Raw genomic sequence first — 25,044 nt, forward strand, 5'->3', positions numbered from 1 at the left:
AAGTGCAGCATTAGTCCTTCCTGGGCTGGGGAGACAACACAGCAGCCCTACAGTGATCAACCTGTTGTCATGTATCAGTGAATTTGTGGGGTAAGAGTCCCATGGTCTTTTCAAAAACTGGTTCTCCTTCATGGCAGCACAACAGGCCTGTCACTGTACCAGCTTCAGCTTAGATTTTCACTGTAGTTACCTTATACTGCTACGCATATTAGCAATGGAGCATTCCTCATTGCAACATCAGCCCAGTGACAAGTCATAGTTAAGACAGCATTTCAAACAAGAAGCATGTGACTGCTTTTCAGATCAAGGATTTAATTCCAGCTAATAAAGAACTTAATACCAACTCATCTGTTCCAGTTTTAAACAAAATGCTTGTTAGGTGGGTAAATCCTATAGTCTAATCAAAGCACTCCATTTCTGAACTGAAGACGGTAACCCTTATTCAGGACCAAGTGGAATAAAAATTTGGTACTGCTCACGAAGCGGGATGTATGAAGCTTGGAAATGAATCTGATGCAACGTCATACACACTTCAACACTGCTCAACTCAACAAAATTTGAACAGACTCTACTATGACTCAGCCAAGTTACAGGCACTGAGTTTAGAGTCTCCAACCTGCTGGGTACAAAACCACTTGCATGCGTCACTATCACACGTTCTTAGGTCATGAACACATGGGCAACTATTTGCACCAACATCAGTGAAGCAGGTGAACTCCCTCATTACCCCTGGAAATAAATTCTGCCCTGATTACAGTAACTCTGCATCAGCCTACTTGAAAAAAAAAAGTGTACTCACAGAGTACCTTATATAATAAAAGTTTTACTGCAACTCTGGAAAGATCGCTATCATTCCCCCAATCAGAGTGTGGAAGTCAGAACAACCATCCACATTCATCATAATGGAAGGAGGGTGGAAAGAGTAGAAAGACACTCTCTCAAGAAGAGGCCATTTGAACATCTTTTCCCAATCCTGGAGATGCCCCAAAACATCTTTACACCATAAAAGCCCCTTGGGTTTACATTATACTGTAAATCCACACTTCGCAGTCCATTGTGTTCTCATTTGTTCTCTCTTCCCACATCCTCCTCTTCCTGTGTCTAATTTTCCTTTCTTTTGCCCTACATTTTCTTTGCATCATTCCCTTTTTCCTACTTGTCTTTCCCCCCTCCTCAGTTTTACACCATACTAATAGTTTTTGGAGGCAATTCTAACTTAATTTTAGTCTTCATTTTTCCCCACCCATTATTTTTTATTTGTATTACAGAAGCACTTACCAGTCCCAAGCAAGATCAGAGCCCCATTGTGACAGCTGCCAAATGTATTCATAGCAAGAGACAGTTGCTGCACCAAAACAACTGCAATTCAAAGAGACAAGGCAGATAAAGGGTGGGAGAAAGGAAGTATTATCCCCCATTTTTTTAAAAACAGACGGGGAAGTAAGGCACAGAGATTAAGTGATTTACCGAATGCCATACAAGAAGTCTGCAGCAAAGTCAGAAACTGAGACCAGATCTCCCAAAACCCAGTCCAGTGACTCAACCTCATGACCATTTTCCTCTGTTCAATACATATTCATATACTGAGTGACTTATGGTTGCTGTGTATTGCTGGAAAGATTTCTAAGGGATCATTTGCAGATGTTACAGTGTGTTTGAAAATATATTTCTTTGTTTAAAAAAAATAAACAATATTACTCACCCGTTGGCCTAATTTCTTCTTATAAACTTTATATTGCAGTCCTAATCCTAGCAAACCCACACCAACAAACAGCCACAAGACTTGAAACAGAAAACACACAGGAAATTAGTTGTGAGAGAGAAAAGGGATAGAGTGCAGAGTTAATTTCATGCTCTCAGTTAAACATGGAAGGGTATATTCTCTTCCTTGGGATTAATATTTAAGGAATGGGAGATACTGTCCGGTTATAGTTAAATCTCCACATATTTCAACAATAAGTGTAAGTACTTAGAAAGTACTGTACTGCCCATCAGTATACATGCGGATATTTTTAGAAGAAGAATCTATCTGCCTTTCATTCATGTCCTCCAAAACAAAGCAGAAACAGCAGGCTTCATGTAGCACTTTCCTTTGTATAGCAAAGGCTTTGTATAGCTAAAATTATCTCTTCTGAAGAACCTGTTACAGAAATTCATAAAGGCAAAAAGAAAAATGCTCTGTTTTTCCTGGCTCTGTTCCAAAAATCCTTTTGAAGTATGGAAATATTAATTTGTTAATATTATCTTGCCAAGCAAATAGCTATAGTTTACTTTAAAAAATCCCAGACCTCAGAAAGATGCAGTCCCTACCAAACCTCCATAGAAGCACTTTTCTAAATGTACAAATTGGCAGATTCTTGAAGAAGCACTAAAACCTTATAGAACGCAAATCATGGCTTTTCTGTTGCTTCCGAAGTCTGCCAAATCATAACAGTGGACAGGTAAGGACTCTCAGGGTTTGGCACTCATAACTCGTTGGTGATTAAATCACTTTGTGATTATTTCACATATACAAAGGCACATTAGGCCTACCAAAAAACTCAGGTAACTCTAGTCAATTCATTCATCAAATCCTTAAATAAACAATGATAAACTGACATATAATTCATTTTACATTAATATCAAACTCTTGTAAAACAACTTTACGGCACATTTAAGCAAACTTTACCACGAATAGTGGCAGGAAAAAAAAAAGACACATATTTACATGCCTTTATAAAACACAAAGGTGTTTGAGGGAGAAACTGACCGAAGAGCAGTAAAGTCTGAGAATGCTGGGGAAGTAAAACCAGAGGTCAGTGTTGCATTAAGTTATAATATCAGCTTGGTAGGACAAGGCTAGAAGCCAGTAGACAGGGTATTTTACTGTTCCACTCTTCTGAAGTTATAACAATGCTAATAGCTTTGTTTTGGGGGTGTTAAAACTTCTCGATTTGACTATAAATATATTTTACTACTTATATGGCCCCACTACCACAGTTTCTGAGTCACAATCTTTAATAATATTCACAACACCCATGAGGGGTAGGGAAGTACCATCATCTCTGTTTTGCAGATGGTGAAGTGAGGCACAGAGAAGCTACGGGATTTGCCCAAGGTCATGCAGGTAGTGATAGGAAAGCAGGGACTTGAACACAGGGTATTAGGTCAGGATGTAGGAGGCCTAACCTCTAGACAACTTCTCTCTCTAATTCTCACTGTAACTGAAAAGCTATTATTGGACTACGTGACCCCAATTCTCAACTACATCTCAGATGTGCTTAGTTGTAGTGGAGAATGGCAGCCACAGGGAGCTGGCTGCAGCTCATTGATCCTCACCAACAGAAGTTACAGCAGTGAGGCTAATATGTCCAGTTGTGCCGCTGGGGTGAACAGGGTAGCCAACACACAATTTTATTGAAAGTCTCATGATATTTGGTATTATTTTTACTTAAAGCCTCAGCTCATAGAACCATGTTATTTTGTGAGCTGCTATGAAACCCAACACCAGTATGATGGTGTTGGCAGTCTGACAGCTCCAGATTGGGTTTAGTGAAGTATACCAGATTCGGAGCACCAGTAGAAGATTCGTCCCTAGTATGAATCCCCAGATCCTTTTAATTATTTTTCAAATCTACTCTATATGTAGAGTAAGTACAGAATCAATTCTGTAAATACAGAATAATTCTCGAGTACCTGGCGCATTTTGTAACAACTGTTATAGTGAATATCAAGCCTTAGTTATTGCACAAATGCTACATTCAATTTTAAGCATTTTTCAACTGATATTTAGTTCATGAATTTGTGAATAAAGAGAAGCCATTTACAGTCATGTAATTTTTATAAATATGGACAATACCTTTGTAAACTGTTTCCTGACCACCATGTTACTGTTTGACCCACAAGAGAGGAACAAACACCTGGAGCCAAGATCAGTATTCAGAGTGTAGCCTTTGGAGCTTGGGATGAACCTACGCTTCCTGCAAACAAACACACACGCTGATTTTAAAGGGCTGTATTTTCAAAAGAGATCAAGTAGTAATGATTTCCTATGCATTTGTTCAACTGAACATACAGATGTGCACAATACATGTTTAAAACACCAAGAGAAATGCACGTTGATAGAAAATAGGTACATTTGTTTCCACCAACTGATCAGAACTATTGTTTACAGTGGGGGAAAAAAAATGAAGAAATCACATGTATTTTCTTAGACTGCAATCAATACCTGAAACTAGGTGGGTCATACTGCAGAAATATAGGACTAAATATTCAAAAGTAGGTGCTTAATTTACATCTGTAAAATGCAAATATTTGGAGCCAGTTAACTGAGCATACAACTATTCCTGAACATTTGGATTATGAAGATCAAAAATTACTCAAGTAAATTCTCAAGTGTAAGCATGCACAAGATGGAAAAAAATGTTGGTGCAATCAGATTGTGAACTGGATTTAAGAAGAGGCGTTGGAGGAATGGAATCAGAAAAAGCAGTCACAAGAGAGCCAGGAAAGCCAATTCACTGTAATTCCATAATACAACGATACAACAGGGACTGACAGTATATTGCACAAGGGTATATGGCAGTAGGGACATGACACTGGTATACATAAAAAGATAGCTTTCACACATTTAGAGGAACCGGGAAATTCTTCTACTGTATAATGTTCCTTTATATAATTCATGCTGTACTGCAACTGAAATAAAGATGCCCCTAAAATACATGTTTTTAAAGAGGCCGATATATTATTACACTTGAACGTATGTACAACTTCGAATTACATCTTTCCCCATGAAAATAATAAAGGAAGAGGCATCTGCAGTATTGAGCTATACCAACCCCAAATTGGCCGTGACAACCCCATTATTACAGCCTGTCACATGACCAAACGCAAAATTGCTACCAAGTACCTCCAAGAGACTTAGTTATTATGTAAATAGCAAGGATAGCTTGGTTTGGAACTTCAGTACACAAAATAAATTTTTTGTTTAGTCAGCTCTTCATTAACAGTCTAATAGCCTTCACTCTAAGACATGGATTTTATCATACTGGTTTGCCAATTTGATTTGGTGCTTATCTGTTCTGCCATCTGCTCCATAAGCTACACATTTTAAAAATAATTAAATCTTGAGCTAGTAAACTCTAAAACAGCATGTTTAGGGCTCTCTCTGAAAGGGGTTACTCCATAGCTGAGCTGGACACAGGGTTTCACCCAGTTAGGGCTGCACACATTTCCATGCAGTTCAGTCATTTATTTTGTGAGACTGGCTTGGCGACACTGAAGCCCTTTTGATTGTCAAGCTCTTTCCAACACCAAGGCTGGCTGCACCTAGCATATTTATTCATAGGAGGCTGGTTTGTTCCTTCTCCCTATTATAACTACCCTCCCAGGCAAATCCTCCCTAGACTCACCTAAATCCACTCTTGGTCTGCTCTTCCCCTTTCTCACAGAAAGGCAACTTAATCTCTCCCTGTCCTTCTAACAGCTCTCCAAGGTCAGGAAGCTTCTTCACAGGACAGCTTTCCTATGAAAGAAAACTGAACATTCCCTGTGACAGGGCTGACATATCCACTCACCTTCTCTGGGATCAGCCCACTCCTCTTTCCCAGCAGGCAAAACCTATTCATTTCCTCCCCAATGGGCTAAGAGTCCCCTGGCACCATCCCTACTCCAGGATTACCTCCTCCAGCCTCCAACCCTGCCTCAGTTCTTCTCCATCTAGAATTATTTACCTTGCCCAGCTCCCTCTAATGGCTCTGCAGATGTCTTCCACCACAGTGAAAGCTTGCCCTAATTGGCAAAAATTGCTCAACAGAGCAGGCTCCCACACCTGCTATGGAGGGATCTGTTTTATCTGGGAGAATTAATTAGCTCCTCTTGTCCATGAAAAGCAATACAGATTTAGGTAGATGTATGGATACCATAATACAGATTCGGACTCTGAAACACATTCTAGCTAGCCCAACAGTTTCCTTTAGTGTTCCCAATTGGTGGTTCAGTAGGTGATGTATGAGCATTTGAAATCTGGGAACACTAAAGGAAACACATAATGGAATAGTATAATCCTACACATTTGGCAAACTTCCATAGCACCCTGCATAATGCTCCCTGCTAATGCTCATACATCACCTACTGAACCACCACAGTCTTAGGATTTTAATTATTTTTCAAATCTACTCTATATGTAGAGTGAAATAAATAATTTCTTAGAGAGCTTTCAAAATGTTACATATATCTGCCTGCATTGGACAATGCATCTTTGTTAATTTACCATAATGTTTTTAAGTCACCCTTAAACATGAGTGCATTGTTGAAATGAGGGAGGAAAAACTGTTTATCTGACAGGAATATCGCACCTATAAACCATATCTTAAAGAAAGAAAAAAAGTTGGATTTGATAAATATGCTCCCTACCCCCACCCCAACTATTTGCAGTATAGCAAAATGAGACTTCTGATATTATACAAATCAAACAGATATGGATTTCTGTAGATTTGACTATTAAAATTTATTGAATGAAGGAGATAAATATTGACCAACGCAAAGATGTAGAAAGGAAGCATTGCTATAGATCAGGGGTCAGCAACCTTTCAGAAGTGGTGTGCCAAGTCTTCATTTATTCACTGTAATTTAAGGTTTCTTGTGCCAGTAATACATTTTAATGTTTTTAGAAAATCTCTCTCGATAAATCTGTATTATATAACTAAGCTATTGTTGCATGTAAAGTAAATAAGGTTTTTAAATGTTTAAGAAGCGTCATTTAAAATTAAATTAAAATGCAGATCTTATCAGTTTAGTGTGATCCTTGCCCTTGCTTTTCCTTGCTGAGTTTTCCAATGTCTGGCATGTATTTGGATACTTTAAGCTGCACACAGGCTTCTGAGTGATCAGTTGTTAACCGGCTCCGAGAGGGACAGAGGACAGATTTCAAGTGTGAAAATACCTGTTCACACAGGTATGTGGATCCAAATGCTGAAAGCACTGCAAACGCAATTTTCTTCAAACAGTTAAATTTCACTATCAAATCACTTGTATTTACTGAGGGATAGACAACCTATCCTAAATTCTCAATTACTGAGGGACAATCTACACTTATTGCTATATTTGCTTTCCACAAGCTTCTTTTAGTATAAAAACAACAAGGAGACCGGTGGCACCTTAAAGACTAACAGATTTATTTGGGCATAAGCCTTCGTGGGTAAAAAACCCCACTTCTTCAGATGCATGGAGTGAAAATTACAGATACAGGCATAAATATATATTGGCACATGAAGAGAAGGGACTTACCTTACAAGTGGAGAACCAATGTTGAAGGCCAATTCAGTCAGGGATGTGGTCCACTCCCAATAATTTTAACACCATCAATTTGGGCTTGAGTAGGGACTGGGAGTGGCTGCCTCACTACAAAACCAACTTCGCCTCTCTTGGTATTGACACCTCCTCATCAATTATTGGGAGTGGACCACATCCACCCTGACTGAATTGGCCTTCAACATTGGTTCTCCACTTGTAAGGTAACTCCCTTCTATTCATGTGCCAATATATATTTATGCCTGTATCTGTAATTTTCACTCCATGCATCTGAAGAGGTGGGATTTTTACCCATGAAAGCTTATGTCCAAATAAATCTGTTAGTCTTTAAGGTGCCACCAGACTCCTCGTTGTTTTTGTGGATACAGACTAACATGGCTACCCCTTTGATACTTTTAGTATAACTTTTTATGAGTGATGTACCTGAATATTTGGATGCTAATATTTAAACTGTATTGTTGAATCTGTTAACCTTAATTTGGGATATAGCAGATTATGTACTATATGTATTTTATGACTTTTTAAACCAAACTTTGTACTTTTGGATATTTTAAGCATTACATCTAGATGCATAGACACTCTTTCCTTGTGTATTAGATCATTTTAACATTTGGCTTAATAAAAAATATTAAATTTGACTGCAGGGGTAATGAAATGTTATCCTTATTGTATGAGTAAAGGGCAGCAGAACTGTGCTTTACCTGTTCTGATTGAGGGGGTCATCCTCAATTGAACTGAACTCACTAAGCAGGGGGCTCGGATGCCAGACTCCTGTGAAAGAAAGAGGGGGTGGAGACAGGAGTCCCTGCCTAGAGGTGTAGGCTCTGCCCAAGAGTTCTTGGGATGATCTAACCTGCCCATCCCCACTGTTCAAAGATGGAACTAATTAAGGCTCCCTTAGGAGTCTTTTGTTTTGTTAAGTGATCACTACAGCTGAAATCACCTGTTGTGGGACAGGGTTTCTGCGCAAACTGCTTCAGCAATGAAGTTCCTCCACTAAGAGCTGAAAATCAGTGAAAGTTGCATGGAACCTCAAGAGACTGACTCACAGAGGTCACAATAGAGAAGAAGGTGGCAGCAGAAGGTGATGGTGTGCATCGGTGACAGCTGGCAGGGCAGCTGATGGAGCAGAATGGCAAGCAGCCAGTAGGGTGGCAACTCCAGAGAAGCACTCAGATGGCAGAGTGAGCCAGGTGCCTTCTCCCCTGTCCCCAGGTGGGTTGTGAACTCACACAGATGCACCTCTGACCTCTGGGTCTTCACTGACCAAGGACAACCCCTGAGAGTGGGCTGTGGTGGAGGGAGAAGAGAGGGACCCATTGGTTGTTGAACTCAAGAACCTGAGGCAAAAGACACTGCCCAACGTACACTGGGGTGGGTGTTTTATGTTTATGAATCCTGTTTGCAGTGGTTTCCCAAATTAATGCCGGGGGACTTTCCTCCTTTCATTAAAAGTTTCTTTTCTACACTCAGACTCTGTGCTTGCGAGTGGGGAAGTATTTCCTCTTACAGGAGCCAAAGGGGTGGTGTGTAATTTTCCCAAATTACTGGGTAGTAGCTCAAGCCAGTTCTGTGTTGTATTGTTGAAAAGGAACCCCTAGATATTGAACCTAGTCCTGGTTGCTGCTGACTCCACCTGGCAGAAAAATTACAAATGCAACATTCCTAAGGAGTCTTCAGAAATTGTTTTACAATTTATGGGATGACCCCAAGGTGACAGGAAAAAGAATTATGGATTACAAGTGGCCTCTCCTTTCCTTTCTTCCTACATGATAGAGAGGCAGCTTGTGAGCTCTTGAGGCCCAAAGCGCTGACAGCGTCAATGTAATTTAAGAAATAATTATGGTTGTTTTACAATATCATGTAAAGTGTGTGTATGTGCCCTTGTCCACATACTACTGTATGTTATAGGCCCAATACTGTGATAAAAGCAAATGGGGATTCTCCCTTAGCTCTACTGGCCAGGACCTCTGCTTTTGGAGCAGGAGGATCTGAGTTCTATCTCTGCTTTCACTGAAAGTTCTCACTTCATGGTGTGCAGCAAAGTGACAACCATGAAATCGTAGGTGGCAATAGATTTGTTACAACACTCGGTTTGACAAGTCCAAGCACTTGGGCCAAGGAGGTGGTGTTATAGTCACAGCCAAAACCACTGATTTACTTATGGGCTCATCCAGTTCACCCTCACCTATAATTCCTGCTGCGACTGTCTGTGAGGAATTAATAATATCTAGCTCCTAGATTGCTCTTGGAGATCTACTAATGAAAAGGAGGCCAGTATCATTAGCTCCATTTTATAGATGAGGAAACTGGAGCACAGAGAAGTGAAGTGACTTGCCCAAAATCACTCAATAGGCCAGTGGTAGAGAAAGGAATAGAACCCAGGTCCTACTCCAGTGCTCTCCCCACTCCTTCCCTTCTTTTAACGTAAAGCCTTGCTCCTACCAAGAGAACCATGTGGGTGGAGCCTGGGTGGACATCAACTGGGAAAGTGCTAGTCTTTGCCCATGCTGTTCTCTTTGCAGGATCAGGTCCCAGGATTACACTAATATTTAACAATATTTTCTCCACTCCAGCACCTTTCCTGGCTTCTCTGCACATTCATTTTCTCCTTCCTCTCCTCAATTTAGCTCCCCTGAACATTTCTAATCTCTTAAAAAATAACTTTATCTCTTGAACCCCAACCACACAGGTACCCTCCTCTCCTATTGTTTTTATATGTCTCTACACTCTGGGTCCCTACTGTGATGTTGCACTCCATATGTTTTATGGAAATATGCTTATGAATGTGAATATGATGTATCTGGAATATGCTTTATGCAAAAGGTCTCTTGTAAGGCATCATAACAAAGGTTATATCCTACTGAATATATTCCTCCTGTTTGTATGTATGTATCGTTCTTGTATCTGAAGCTAGAAATATGAATTATAACTCCGAGGTCCTATTGTAATTATGCAAAGTGTGGACCACTATGGTGGTTTAGAATCTTGATGGCTCCCATTGACTAGGACAATTGGTTGTAAATGGCTCTGTTTACTTACAAACCTTCCGGTGTACGTGTGTGCCAGCCCAGAACGAATGGAGGCTGGAGTCTCACACGACATCTGATCATGTCACCTGATACTGGAATCCATCTTAAATTTGGTACTTTTCCATTTAGAAGGAGGGGTGTGGACCCAGAGAGACAAAAGATTCCAACCTTGTGCCAAAGCTATAAAACGGGGTGGAACACAACAAATGGAGCTGCCAGTCATGAGAACACACCTGAATTCCACCTAAAATGTCTGCTGGAACTAACAAGGACTGTACCAGGGAAAGGATTGGGCCCAGACTAGGAAGGAGTCTAGTCTGTTAAAGAAGCTTATTGGAACATCTCTGAGGGTGAGATTTTACTTGTAAACAGTTTCTTAATGTATTAGGTTTAAACTTGCGTGTTTTTGCTTTATTTTGCTTGGTGACTTATTTTGCTCTGTCTGTTATTACTTGAAACCACTTAAATGCTACTTTTTATACTTAATAAAATCACTTTTGTTTATTAATGAACCCAGAGTAAGTGATTAATACCTGGGAGAGCAAACAGCTGTGCATATCTCTCTATCAGTGTTATAGAGGGTGGACACTTTATGAGTTTACCCTGTATATGCTTTATACAGACGAAAACGGATTTATTTGGTGTTTGGATCCCATTGGGAACTGGGTGCCTGGGTGTTGGAGATAGGTGACCTGCTGAGCAGTTTTTGGTTAAAGTCTGCAGCTTTGCGGGTGTGGCTCAGACCCTGGGTCTGTGTTCCAGCAGGCAAGCGTGTCTGGCTCAGAAAGGCAGGGTTCTGGAGTCCTAAGCTGGCAGGGAAAACAGGTTCAGAGGTAATCTCAGCATGTCAGGTGACTGTCCCAAGGGGGTTTCTATGATCAAACCCATCACACCTACATTTCACCCATTTTTAATAACTTGGCTTCACACACTTCCCCCAACTCACAGTTTTACTCCCCATTCAGCCACCTCCTGTAGCTTTTTTCTGTAGAAGGGGGAGATCTGGTCCTTAGAAAACTAAGGTTATTCACAAGTTACCTGTGGTAAGGCCTACTGTACATTAGTAGCTTTCATTAAAAACACAGGAAAATAGTTTTAAATCATAAAGGCCCCAATATTGCAAGATGACCTGTGTGGTTGTGAGCCTCTGTAGCCATATAGAGTCACACTGACTTCAAGATGATCGGTCGGGGCTTGAGGGTCAAATTACATGGATAGGCTTGCAAGATAGCCTAAGTATGAAAAGTTGTTAGTTCTCCCAAGGGTGAAGTGTTACTAGCTCTTGGGCATAGCAGGACTCAAATACCACAGTGAAGAACATGGTGTAAATAGATGTGCAGATCATCATGCGCATGTATTCAGGAAGGTGTCAACAGCAATCAAAAACCTGGAAATATAGGACCTGCTCTTGAAAGGCTCTAAGCACTCACTAATACCATTGAAGTCAATAGAAGCTGCATCTTTTAGGATCAGGCTCAGAATTTTGATCTGTTGGTAGTGAGTTTAACTTCAGAGTGAATCTTTAACTCGTTTACCATTTGTAACTGGCACTAATTAATCACAAAATGAAAGGTTCCACAGTTTCATTACAACAACAAGGTCACTTTCCCAGAGGAGGAAATGAGATATGATTAACACTTGGTTGTAAAACTATTATTTTGTGGTGATTCATAATTTTTAAAAAAATTGGTATCTCATCTTGATAAGGCTTTTGTGAATATATCGTCAACTCAAATATTCAGTTATTTTATGACTATGACATTTGACTTATTCCTTTTTTCCTCTGTCCTCATTCTTACTTGTTTTTATCTTTTACATTAGTTAACATTCAAAGAGTGCAGGTAGATTATTTTTATCCCTGTGGTTTAAGACTGAGGAATCAATAAGGAAGCTTTATAGGTTGTCCGAGGCACTGAGCCCCCACAGCTCCAACTAACTTCAACAGGAGTTGTGAGTGCTCCACACTTCCGAAAATCAGGTCCTAATATGTTATTAATGTTCTTATTATCCATGCCATATGATTCTCGCAAAGCTGGTATATTTCACTGATGCTATTATAATCTTCTGACATTCTTATTCCTAATACCTTTTCTCCGATTTTTGACACTACAGAGATGCAGTAATGGCATCACAGTTTGGATGTGAGAGCAATCTTTCTCAGCTCCTGTTTCCATCCTCTTCTGCTCTCCACAAAACAATCCTTTGTGGATTGAAATTTCTCATATTTCCATTCATTCCAAATTTGCATTTTGGGAAGGCTAAAAATAACTGGTCCAGCCAATTTTGAGTTATGTTGTAATGGAAAAAAACTAGGTTACAAAAGGAAAACCTAGTGTGCATTTATACTCAAAACCCTGAGTTTTTAATTACATTCTGGCACAGAGAAAGAGTTGCAACTATGTGCACCAAAATTTTTTACGATTGAAATATATAGTTTACTTAAGTAGCATTAATCTGTATATAATCCGCCATATAATCTGTCAGTTTTAACCTCTCATTTGGGGTAAAAAAAATCTAATTCTAAGTGCCTTTACAATATACATTTCTAAGGCAAGGCAAAACCTTCATATTTAGAGAAATAGATTAAAAACACCTGAAACGTCTTGAAAATGAGATATTATCAGCAGAAAGTGTATATTAAATCAGTTTTGTGGCCACAATACTATGGACAAGTTTGTTCCATACAGGTAAAATACTAGTCTCACAATCAAGTGTTCCATAACAGGGATCTGTTCTGGGTCCAGTGTTCTTTAACATCTTTTAGTGACCTAGATGTAGGAATAGAGAGCATGCTGATCAAATCTGCAGATGACACTAAGCTTGGGGGGATAAGAAATTGCAAACACTTTAGAGGATACAACTAAAATTCAAAGGCATCTTGATAAACTGGAGAACTGGGTTAGGCAATAAAATGAAGTTCAACAAAGACAAATGTAAGGAGCTACACTTAGGGAAGAAAAACCAAATGCACAAATACAGAATGGGAGACAACTGGCTTGGCAGCTGCACTGCTGAGAAGAATCTGGGGACTGTGGTAGATCACAATCTCAACATGAGTCAACAGTGTGATGCTGTTGCAAAAAAAGCAAATGGAATTTTGGGTAGCATTAACAGAAGCATAGCATGCAAGTCACGGAAGGTGATAGTACCACTCTACTCAGTCTCAGCTGGAGTACTGTGTCCAGTTTTGGTTACCACTGCATAGAAAGGATGTAGAGAAACTGGAAAGGATCCACAGGCAAGTGACAAGGATGATCAAAGGTAGGGTGACCAGATGTCCCAATTTTATAGGGACAGTCCCAATTTTGGGGTCTTTTTCTTATATAGGCTCCTATTACACCCCACCCCCGTCCCGATTTTTCACATTTGCTGTCTGGTCACCCTAATCAAAGGGATGGAATGCAAGCTATCTAAGCAGAGGCAGAAAGAACTGGTTGGAAAAGAGGAGATTAATGGGGGGACATGATAACAGTCTTCAAATACTTGAAAGGCTGTCATAAAAAAGATAGAGAAAAATTGTTCTCTCTTGCCACAGAGGGCAGGACAAGAGGTAATGGGTTCAAACAACAGCATAGCAGATTTTGATTAAATCTCAGGAAAAACTTCCTAACTGTAAGAACAGTAGGACAATGGAATAAAACTGCCTAGGGAAGTAATGAAATCCCCTTCATAGGTGGTTTTCAAAAGGCATCTGGATAGCCATCTGTCTTGGATGGTTTAGACACAACAAATCCTGCATCTTGGCACAGGGTTAGACTAGATGACCCTTGTGGTTCCTTCTAACCCTATGGTTCTATGATTCTATAATCAATTTGTGGACAAGATTAATTGGTCTATAGTATTATGGAAATATCCTGTAGAATGTTAAAAGGAAAGAACAAATTATCTAAAGCAGTGTTTTGCAAACTCTATGGGTTATGATGTATCTCTGAGTGGGAGAATCACAGAGTTTAAATTTCTAACATTTTAAAATGGAAATTTTTATATTATAATTATAATACTTGGTTCTATACAAAGAGAAAGTGGTTGCTGTCTAAAATTTACAGACAGTTACCACTGGTATTTGAGATACCACAACTGTTTTCTACTCTACGTATTTGCAAACAGTGCAGTATCTCAGAAAAAACTTTGCAGTATCTGTTGATAAATGATAACTTTTCACTGACAAGCATCTCCTGTGAAGATGTGAATAGATTATACTTGCATAGTGGACACGTGAGACGGGGGCAGAGAGAGGGAGCGCTGTTTATGAAGCTGCCAGTAGAACCTGTTGTAATGATCGGGCCAAAAAATTTACTCTAATTGTGAGTTCAACTGTGAGGAGTGAGTGAAAGTTCATAAAATGTCACAATAAACTTTAATAACAAATATTGATGCGAAAATGTGCAGAAAGGAGACAAAGACTGAGTCTAAACAAAGGGGCTTTACTAATACAACTCAAGGACTGTGTTGAGACCATACTTGGTAAACAAAGAAAGACTGGAACCAGAAGTTAACGAACTAAACTTGTCATGTCAGAAGTTAGGCCCAAGAAGCTTTGGGAAGGCAAAGGGAAGCATGGAGCTGGATGACTGAAAGAAAGGGAAGGAGTGAGCATCACCATCATGGCTGCCACCTCCACCATCTCCTGGAACCCTAGACCTTCTTTGTCCTGATCCTGAAAATTATTCCGATTAGACTTGGGCAGAGACCCCAGAAGAACCAGTTGAGGTTCCCTGTTTTCACTTGCATAATCTCAAACCAATCATCCTATCATAGAATATCAGGGTTGGAAGGGACCTCAGGAGGTCATCTAGTCCAACCCCCAGCTCAAAGCAGGACCAGCACCAACTAAATCATCCCAGCCAGGGCTTTGTCAAGCCTGACCTTAAAAACCTCTAAGGAAGGAGATTCCACCACCTCCCTAGGTAACCCATTCCAGTACTTCACCACCCTCCTAGTGAAAAAGCTTTTCCTAATATGCAACCTAAACCTCCCCCACTGCAACTTGAGACCATTACTCCTTGTTCTATCATCTGGTACCACTGAGAACAGTCTAGATCCATCCTCTTTGGAACCCCCTTTCAGGTAGTTGAAAGGCTATCAAATCCCGCCTCATTCTTCTCTTCTGCAGACTAAATAATCCCAGTTCCCTCAGCCTCTCCTCATAAGTCATGTGCTCCAGACCCCTAATCATTTCTGTTGCCCTCCGCTGGATTCTTTCCAATTTTTCCACATCCTTCTTGTAGTGTGGGGCCCAAAACTGGACACAGTACTCCAGATGAGGCCTCACCAATGCCAAATAAAGGGGAATGATCACGTCCCTCAATCTGCTGGCAATGCTCCTACTTATACAGCCCAAAATGCCGTTAGCCTTCTTGGCAACAAAGGCACACTGTTGACTCATATCCAGCTTCTCATCCACCATAACCTCTAGGTCCTTTTCTGCAGAACTGCTGCCTAGCCATTCGGTCCCTAGTCTGTAGCAGTGCATGGGATTCTTCCATCCTAAGTGCAGGACTCCGCACTTGTCCTTGTTGAACCTCATCAGATTTCTTTTGGCCCAATCCTCTAATTTCTTTAGATCCCTCTGTATCCTATCCCTACCCTCCAGCATATCTACCACTCCTCCCAGTTTAGCATCATCTGCAAACTTGCTGAGGGTGCAATCCACGCCATCCTCCAGATCATTAATGAAGATATTGAACAAAACCAGCCCCAGGACCAACCCTTGGGGCACTCTGTTTGATACCAGCTGCCAACTAGACATGGAACCATTGATCACTACCCATTGAGCCCGATGATCTAGCCAGCTTTCTATACACCTATGGCATGATACAAATGAAAGAAATAGGGCCAAATCCTCAACTGGTATAAATCAGTGCAACATCATCATTTCTATAAAGTGACTACTTCTATAAATTACAAGCAACAGTGAATTGCTCTCAGGACACAACCAGACAATAAGAGTTTGTTCTGATTACATAATGCTTGTGCTTCTGAGCTCAATGTTACATATGCAGATATTGTGAAGACATGAAGACTATATTTCATCATGAGATATTTCAAACCTATTATTTAATTCTATCAACATTTCCACCAAGACATTGGGCATAGGTCTATTTTCTCAACCTTACACATTGTTAAATGGAAGAAGATAATCCTGACTTATAATTAATTGGCTGAGGATAGGTCATCAGGTTTTGCTTCTCTACTTCCTTCTAGCCAAAAATTACTATAATCCATATCAAGATCAGCTAGTTGCAGTAGAATATATTTAGATCTGCTCCCTGATTGATTCAAAGGTGATTAATCATTCTTCTGGGACCTCTAGACTCACCTCATTTTTACCACTTTAGTTTTACTAAAACTGTTAACCACTAATGAAATTCATGGTCATGATGACAAAAATCCTGGACCAGATTGTGCTAGGTTGCTGTAAGGATGCCCCAGGGAAAGGAAGCTTTCCTTGCCCTAATGTCTTCCATTTAGGGGCCTGTCATAACCGTAAGGGAAACATAATCAAGAACACTTAGGTAATTTTGTGCCTGTTCTGTTTATGCAACAGCATTCATCTTCTTAGTCTCTAACCTCACCACTTATCACAACAAAAACAAATACTTACTGGATTTGGACTGTCATTTTGTTAGGGTTACTGACTATTACCTGCAAAGAAATTCTGTATTTGCTACACTGCAGTTGATACATAAAACTACTGGCAAACAGCCATCAGAAACAGGATTAGTAAAATACTGAGAGATTCACTGAAGGCCTCATTCAATAAAATGTAGCATGAGACTGATTCTTTTCAGTTACATCAGCATAATTCCATTAACTTCAGTGCAGTAGCTCCTGATTTACACTAATATATGCAAGAGAAGAATTAGGTACTGTAAAGCTTGATCAAAGAATAGAAGATTGTCTGCTTCTCTTTGTTCTTAAATATTGAGAACTGAAAATCCCAAAACCTGAATGCCTGTTAGTTAACAGACGTTAATCTCTAATGAAGGATAGTGCAGGTACCAAAGAGAAATAAAAACATACCCAGGAAACAGAGAATACCCCCATATGTAGAATAGCTGCTCTCTGATTTCTCTAAAAAGTTGACTTTAGTGTTTAATATTTTATTCAGAGATTTATTGAATAAATTGGTAGTATCGCTGCTATTCCTTTTGGCTGTCTTATCACTGAATTGGTTAAGCTACTGTTATCATACACTGTTTTATTGCTTTCTTTTGATACCCGAATTGCTTCTGTATTGATCACTTATTTGTACCATGCTGTGTCTGCGTTACTTCTTCTGTTAGTTTCTGTGGAATTTTTATTTTAGTTATTGTTTCTTTGTATTCTTTTAATAAGTGAATCACTTCAGTTTCTCTCACTTTTGTAGCATTTTCTCTTTTTTTACCTCAGTTCACTCATACTTTGAGTGTTTCAGCTATTTACACATGTGGGAAAGGAGAGGAATTCTGCTGTCATTTACAATGGAGTGACTTTGGACCTATGTAACACAGCAGTATTTTTAACGAGGTGCTCTATAGAGACTCCCAAAACACTCTCCAGCAGATCCTCTGCAATAGTCCTTGCTTTACGAAGTAAAGTTTCAGAGAGTTGATCCTTCCTTCCCCGCAATGGCAGTAGTAAACTCCTCCTTTGGGGTTGTTTCTTTTCAATAATTTACCCTGCTCTTTGGTGGGGTGTGAGGGAAAGGGGTTGGATTTTTTTCCTTTTCAGGGGACGGGGGGTGTTCTATATTCTGGCTTTGATTTATTATTTTGAAGCACTGCATCTTGCTCCTGTGAATTGGCATATGCCCACTTTCATGGCTCTGAAGTACTTTCAGGTAAATACTGAGAACAGAATCTTTGAAGAGCCTATTAAGTCAAGTGTGGTAACCTACTTTCCCAAGGAACTTCAAAGAAAAAAGAAATCCAAGTTGATTTTCAATAGGCCCTCCTGAACAGGGAAGCATAAAAATTCTAGTAACAACCACTCCAACATTAACACTACCTTTACTGGAAGCTTCCAATTCAGGTGCTGGTTTATTTGATGAGTGATTATTTTACCTCAACTAGTTAGAACAGTCAAGTTATCATGTACATAACACCATATAGGACATGCAAACAGCAAAAGGGTGGAGAGAGAGAAACAGAACTGTAAGACAATGTATTCATTTCAGTTGATGAAGTCAAAGTCCACTCTAGCTTGCACTACTTCCTCATTCATTTTTAGTTCCATTGATATTTGTCTTCAGAGAAACTCCAAAGGGATAACAATAGTCTGCCAGATTTAGATTTTCCTGGCTGTCCTAGTGGGATCTTGTTTTTCCCTATGGCACTAAATGACCCTTCACATACTAATCTGTTTAAAGTGCATAAGCTACCGCAGCCAGCTCCAGCTGGTGCTAACCAACAGTAAAAACAAAGTATGCTTTAACTATCTTCAGAGTGGAGCTATTGAAAAAAAAATCACCAACCAGGATGAGCAGAAAAACTGTCTCTTTCTCTGTGTGAACTTTGGAAAAAGAACGACTTATCTTGTAGTTGATGAGGGATCTCAGAAATACTAGCAGTATCAGGCAATGGCAGAAGCAACTCAGTACTATTAACAGCAAAAGTTGATCAAATTGCTGTTTGAAGTGTAATTTCCTGCTTTTTAAATCACCCATGTTTTTAGTTATTTCATTTTAGTGCTTTAAACACATACACTTTGTTGGATGATAGAGGAAAGAATACACTTAGAACATCTGCAGATGACACCAACCTAGGTGGGATTGCAAGTACTTTGGAGGAAAGGATTAGAATTCAAAATTATCTTGATTGGAGAATTGATCTAGAATAGGTGTGATTTCCCAACTTCCAGCATAACAACGCAAGTGTGTAGTACCTACATTTAAGAAAGGGAAAAAAAAGTGATTTGTGAAACTACAGGTCCATTAGTTTGACCTCAACTGAATGCAAGATCTTAGAACAAATTTTGAAAGAGACAGTAGTTAAGGACAAAGAGGTAAATGAAAATTGGGATAAAATACAACAGTTTTACAAAACAATAGATTGTGTCAGACCAAACTGATCTCTTATCTTTGAAAAGATAACTAATTTTCTAGACAAAGGAAATGCAGTTGATCTTATCGACCTAGATTTCAGTAAAGCATCTGATACAGTTCCACAAGGGCAATTAATTAATTTGGATAAGATGGGGATTAATATAAGACTTTAAAGGTGGATAGGGAACTGGTTAAAGAGGAGACAACAGTGGGGTCATGCTGAAAGGTAAATTGTCAGGCTGAAGGGAGGTTACTAGCCGAGTCTTGGAACCAATCTTATTTAACATTTTCATTAATGACCTAGGCACAAAAAGTGGGAGTGTGCTATTAAAATTTGCGGATGAGACAAAGTTGGGAGTTACTGCCAATACTGAGGAGGACCGGAGTATCACACAAGCAGATTTTGACAATCTTGAGAACTGGAGTAATAAAAATGGGATAAAATTTAATAGTGCAAAGTCATGCACTTAGGGACTAACAACAAAAATTTTTGTTATAAGTTTGGGGATTTACCAGCTAGAACTGACAGAGGAGTAGAAAGACCCAGGCGTATTGGTCGACAGGATGACTATGAGCCACCAATGTGATGTGGTCATGAAAAAGGCTAGTGCAATCCTAGGATGCATTAGATGAGGTACTTCCAGTAGACAGGGAAGTGTTATTACCTTTGTACAAGCAACTAGTGGGACCTCATCTGGAATACTCTGTGCAGTTCTGGTCTCCCATGTTTAAGAAAGATGAATTCAAACTGGAACAGGTGCAGAGAAGGGCTACTAGGATGATGAGAGGAATGGAGAACCTGCCTTACAAGAAGAGACTCATAGAGTTTGGCTTGTTTATCCTAACAAAATGAAAGATAAAGGGAGATATGATTGCTCTCTATAAATACATCAGAGGTATAAATACCAGGAACATTTGGCAGAGGATTGCAGAGTATCTGCAGGAAGTTTCCTAGAGATTACTATGGAGGATTCCCAAGAGATTTCTGTGTGCATTAACAGACTTTTCCACAGGGCCCCCATTGCATAGCAACACAGGGGAATGAGAAGCAGATGCAAACAGTACCTAGTGTTGTTAATTTTGATTCCTTCTCCCATGTGCATCATGCAACAAAATAAAGGACACCTCTGCCTCATGTAATTGTGTAATATCAAAGCAAAATGGAGTATTAACACATGCTCCCTTCTCCTGCTTCAGGCACACCAAAGCGGGACTGCTAGACCCCTCTGGAGTCAAAAAAGAGTCCCTGGCTCGCCACGCAACCAGACAATCCTGCCATGTGTCCCACATCCTCCTCCAACTTGATCTCCTCGTCCACCACTTGGTTCTTGGGGTTGACTCCGCTGGCCGCTGCCTCCTGTCCCTGCACACACCCTCAAAATATCCACAGGGCTCCTAGCAGTGGAGGTGGGATCGCTGCAAAGGATAGCGTACAGCTCTTTGTAGAAGGAGCATATTTTTGGTGCCACACCAGAGTGACGGTTAGCCTCCCTTGCCTTCTGGTACACCTGCCTAAGCTCTTGATCGTAGAATGGCACAGCTGCATGTCCCTTTTGTGCCCCTTCTCATCCATGTTACTGCTCGTAGGTGTCGAAGTTCCTATGGCAACTGCATAGCTGCCTCTCCCCACAGACCCAAAAAATCCAGCAACTCCGATGTACTCCAGGTGGGAGTTTGCTGCAGAAAGCACAGGGCCGCATAGAGGATTTAGGGGGCCTGGGATCCTCGGTGGCGGGGGTCCTTCTGCTCTGGGTCTTCAGGGCACATCGCTGAAGACATGGAGCGGAAGGACCCCCACTGCCGAATTGCCGCCGAAGACCCGGAGCGGAAGAAGCGGCGGCGGATCCTTCACTCCGGGTGTGTTAGACGGCACTGAAGGGGGCCCCTGAAAACTCTTGTGGGTGCCCCTGCAGGGCCCGGGGCAAATTGCTCCACTTGCCCCAACCCTCCCACCGGGCAGCCCTGGAAAGACAGCATGGTCAGTTGGGAAGATGTGATGTGAGCTGTCCAGACCAAACAAACAGGAAGTGCAATTTCAAAAAAATTCCTGGGGCTTTCAAGGTGGAGGTGTGTATGCCTGTGTACCCAGCTGCAGGGCAGTGGAGTAGAAACTGCTTACCAGAGTGGTCATGAGAGCCATTGTGGGACACCTCCTGGAGGCCACTTTGGGTGACATGAGCAAGCACACGATCTACACTGACACTGCATAGCTCAAACTTTGTTGCAAAAAGCTCTATGCCACTCATCGAGGTGACTGTATTATGCCAGCATAGCAGGAGTTTTAAATCAGTGGGAGGAGCATTGTTGTGTATACACCTCCACTGTTTTGTCAACAAAACCTGACTTTTGTTGACAAAACTGTATAATGTAGAAAAGGCCTGAGAAGACATTTTTATAGTTACGGAGCAAACACTACCTTAGAACATGGGATACAGATATTATAAGTAGGATTAATACATGCAGCATCCTACAAGCATTCCACAAAATCTAAAAACATTCTTATAACTCTACTACTGTAAAATAGATATAAACTCACAGGTAAGCCAGCCTGGTTTTTGGCTATGCATCTGTCAGTGTTCAATGAGGCCCAAGGCTTTGGCATGAGCTGGCACTGGGTTTGCCAGAGTTACAGTGGGTTTCTTTTTTTCCTCCTTCTTCCAAAGGATCAGAGATGGGCTTTGGATAGGAAGGGTTTGTACTCTGGGATAGCACCCAACTTTCTCTTTCTGAGATGCTTAGCTGGCTGGTTCTTGCTCACATCCTCAGGGTCTAACTGTTCATCACATGTGGGGTTGGGAAAGAATTCCCCCCCACCCCGGTCAAATTGGCAGTGACCTGGAGGGATTTTTGCCTTCCTCTACAGCATATGGGTGTATCCACAGGGTATCATTTGCATGGATCATCTGGGTATATCTCACTTATTATCCTGCCTTTGCAGGGCCCTCATTTGTTGGCCACCTTGGTCCCTCCTATTCTCTGCCCATGGCACATAAGAGCTTAGTCTATGATGGGCTGTAATACTTTGGTCTAATTTTGGTTGCTGGGTTTGGTTTGGTGTGCAGGTGCTGAATGGTGTTGGTGGCCTGTGATATACAGCAGGTCAGACTAGATCAGCGGTGTGCAAACTTTTTGAGTCACACCCCCCTTCACCATTAAAAGAATCTGTCCATGTCCCCCCTCCATTACTGCACAGCCAAGGCTTCCTCAGCAGTGGAGCTTGACGGAGCTGAGGATGGGGGAATGGTGCTCCCTTCCTGTCCTCACTGGCCGGTTGGCCTGGGCCTAGAGCCAGAGCAGGACTGGGGGCTGAACAGGGCTGGGGGAGGACTGAGACTGGGGACGGAGCTGGGTTGAAAACATGGTGCTCCCTCCCACACCCCCTGCTGCGTGCACCCTTGAATAATCCTCCATTCCTCCATGCTTCCTAGGTGCAGGCACCCCACAGTTTGAGGACTAGATGATCTTGTGCACCCTTCTGGCCTTAAACTCTATGACTAGTTTGTTTGCTTTGTTTTTTTAAAGCAATCACCTTTAATCCCCTATACCAGAGCCAATATACTGCACATTCCTTCCCTAAGCTATTACTAACTTCCTGCTGGCAAGTATAATTATCAAAATAAATGTTCTAAATTTTATTTAGAAAGTGAAAAACCTGTAAGGAGGAGTCTGACTAGCAAGCTTGGTATTTGCTGTTCTCCTAGAGCAGCCTTAAGGCCCTCAAGGGTTGGGGGTTGGCTCAGTTTAGCAACAGACATTAGTACATGCTCCAGAGGACAGTGTAGGTTCAGGCTCACCTACCCACCTCTAGTATATGTAGCCCTTCTGCCCATCAGAGTTGGCAGCAACAAGGGCCGGGTTCAATATCTAGGGGATCCATTCCAATAACACAATGCAAACCGGCTCGAGCCCCCACCCAGTGACCTGGGACAAATATATACCACCCCCACTGGGCGCCTCCAAGAGGCAATACTTCCCCTCTCGCAAGCACATAGTCTGAGTGTAGCAAAAAGCCTTTTAATAACAGAGAGAAACAATGTGGCATTATGTTGGGGAAACACCACCAACAGGATTCATAACACAACCCATGAGCAAAAAAAACCACCCCAAGCAAATTGGGGCATGCCCCTTTCCCTCGGGTTCTTGAGTCCCAGCACCCAAACGTCTCTTGAGTCCAGCAATCCACAAATCACCCAAAGTCCAAAAAGTCCAGCCCCAGAGTTCAAAAGTTCATCTGCATAGTGTTACTCCCCAGTCTGGCTAAAATGTGCCTGTGTGTGGGGGAAAGGGGTAAGGGGCACCTTACGTGTCCTGAAGCTGACTGCCCCACAGGGCTCTGCTCTGCTACGCTGTCTCACGACCCGCTCCGCTCTGCACCGCTCACCGTCTCATGAACAGCTCTGCTCAGCTCACCGTCTCACGAACACACCGCTGTCTCACCAACGGCTCCACTCCACCACGACCGGCTCTGCTCTGCACCGCTCGCTGTCTCAAGAACAGCTCTGCTCAGCTCGCTGTCTCATGAATGGCTCCGCTCTGCTCAGCTCGCCGTCTCACGAACACACCGCTGTCTCACAGACGGCTCCGCTCCACCACGACCGGCTCCACTCCGCACAGCTTGCCGTCTCACGAACACACCGCTGCACTCTAGATCTTCTGGCTCCCCACTACTTGACACAGTGCTCAGTGATTTCAGCTCTTAGTGATTTCAGCTCATAGTAGTGGGGGCCTTAGTGCTGGTGCACCTTAAGGCCAAAGTGAATGCAGCACAGTACCTGTAGCAAGACTCTTAATAGACCCAAAATTAGCTCTGACATTCCACAGTGGAGAGAGACAGAGGTGCAATTGGTGCTTCAGGCCCTCACAAAGGGGCCCACACCACCAGGTACTAATACCTGTCTCAAGTCTCTCTCCATTCACACAGTTTTGGAACCCATGACCCTTGCCTAGCGAGTGCTACTTAGTTGATGGTGAGTCCCTCCATCATAGCAAAAGGCCAAGTACAGTTCCAAGCACAGTTCCCATAATCAGGGTAATAACAATTTATTCTTCCTGCCCCAATAACAGAGACACTGGGGATCCCACAGCAGCCGAAGTGACCATTTGGGCAGCTATGGCCTCAGTCTAGGCGGGGTGGGTGTGCCTATGCAAATGAGATCAGCCCCTAAAGTTTTTTTTTTTTCCACAACTTGCCACACCTCACCACCAGATGTCAGGGTGGAGCTCACCCTGACACTGCTTACATATAAATGAGTCTGTCCTTTTATTAAAGAGTAGGTAGGTGGGAACTGTTCCCCGCCCCGCCCTTTTTCAGCCAGAAGTTTCACAGTGTGTAAGGCAAACCTGAAGCCAGACCAGGGGTGCCCATTCAGCTGCCATGACTCACCACTTCAGCAGAACCTGCAGTGACTTATCACCAGGGATCCTAGTTTTCTGTGATAACTGCCCCCACCTCCCCCGCAAAGTTTTCCAATAAAAAACCCCAAACATAAAAATCCACATTTTTCTGTGATAAAAATGAAATCTGACAGCCTGGAGCCCCACCACCCAGTGCTGACAGCCCAAAACCCAAGCCCTGCCAGATTCTTTATTTAAAAAAAAACAACAAAAAACAAAAAAACCCACCACACACACATTCAATATTTTTACATGGCAAATGCATTTCCAGGATACCTATTAATTACTAAGTCATACTGCACC

General features: G+C 41.6%; 1 long non-coding RNA gene across 1 annotated transcript; it reads right to left on the minus strand.

Moving 5' to 3' along the window:
- Positions 1–1,297: 1,297 nt before the first annotated feature.
- Positions 1,298–24,924, minus strand: LOC141986670 (uncharacterized). Its single transcript, XR_012639343.1, has 4 exons — positions 23,729–24,924; positions 3,839–3,959; positions 1,703–1,782; positions 1,298–1,359 (listed from the first exon to the last, which is right to left on the minus strand). It is a non-coding gene; the product is annotated as an uncharacterized LOC141986670 (long non-coding RNA).
- Positions 24,925–25,044: the final 120 nt, after the last annotated feature.

Source organism: Natator depressus, chromosome 4, assembly GCF_965152275.1.
Source record: "Natator depressus isolate rNatDep1 chromosome 4, rNatDep2.hap1, whole genome shotgun sequence".
Classification (NCBI taxonomy): Eukaryota; Metazoa; Chordata; order Testudines; family Cheloniidae; genus Natator; species Natator depressus.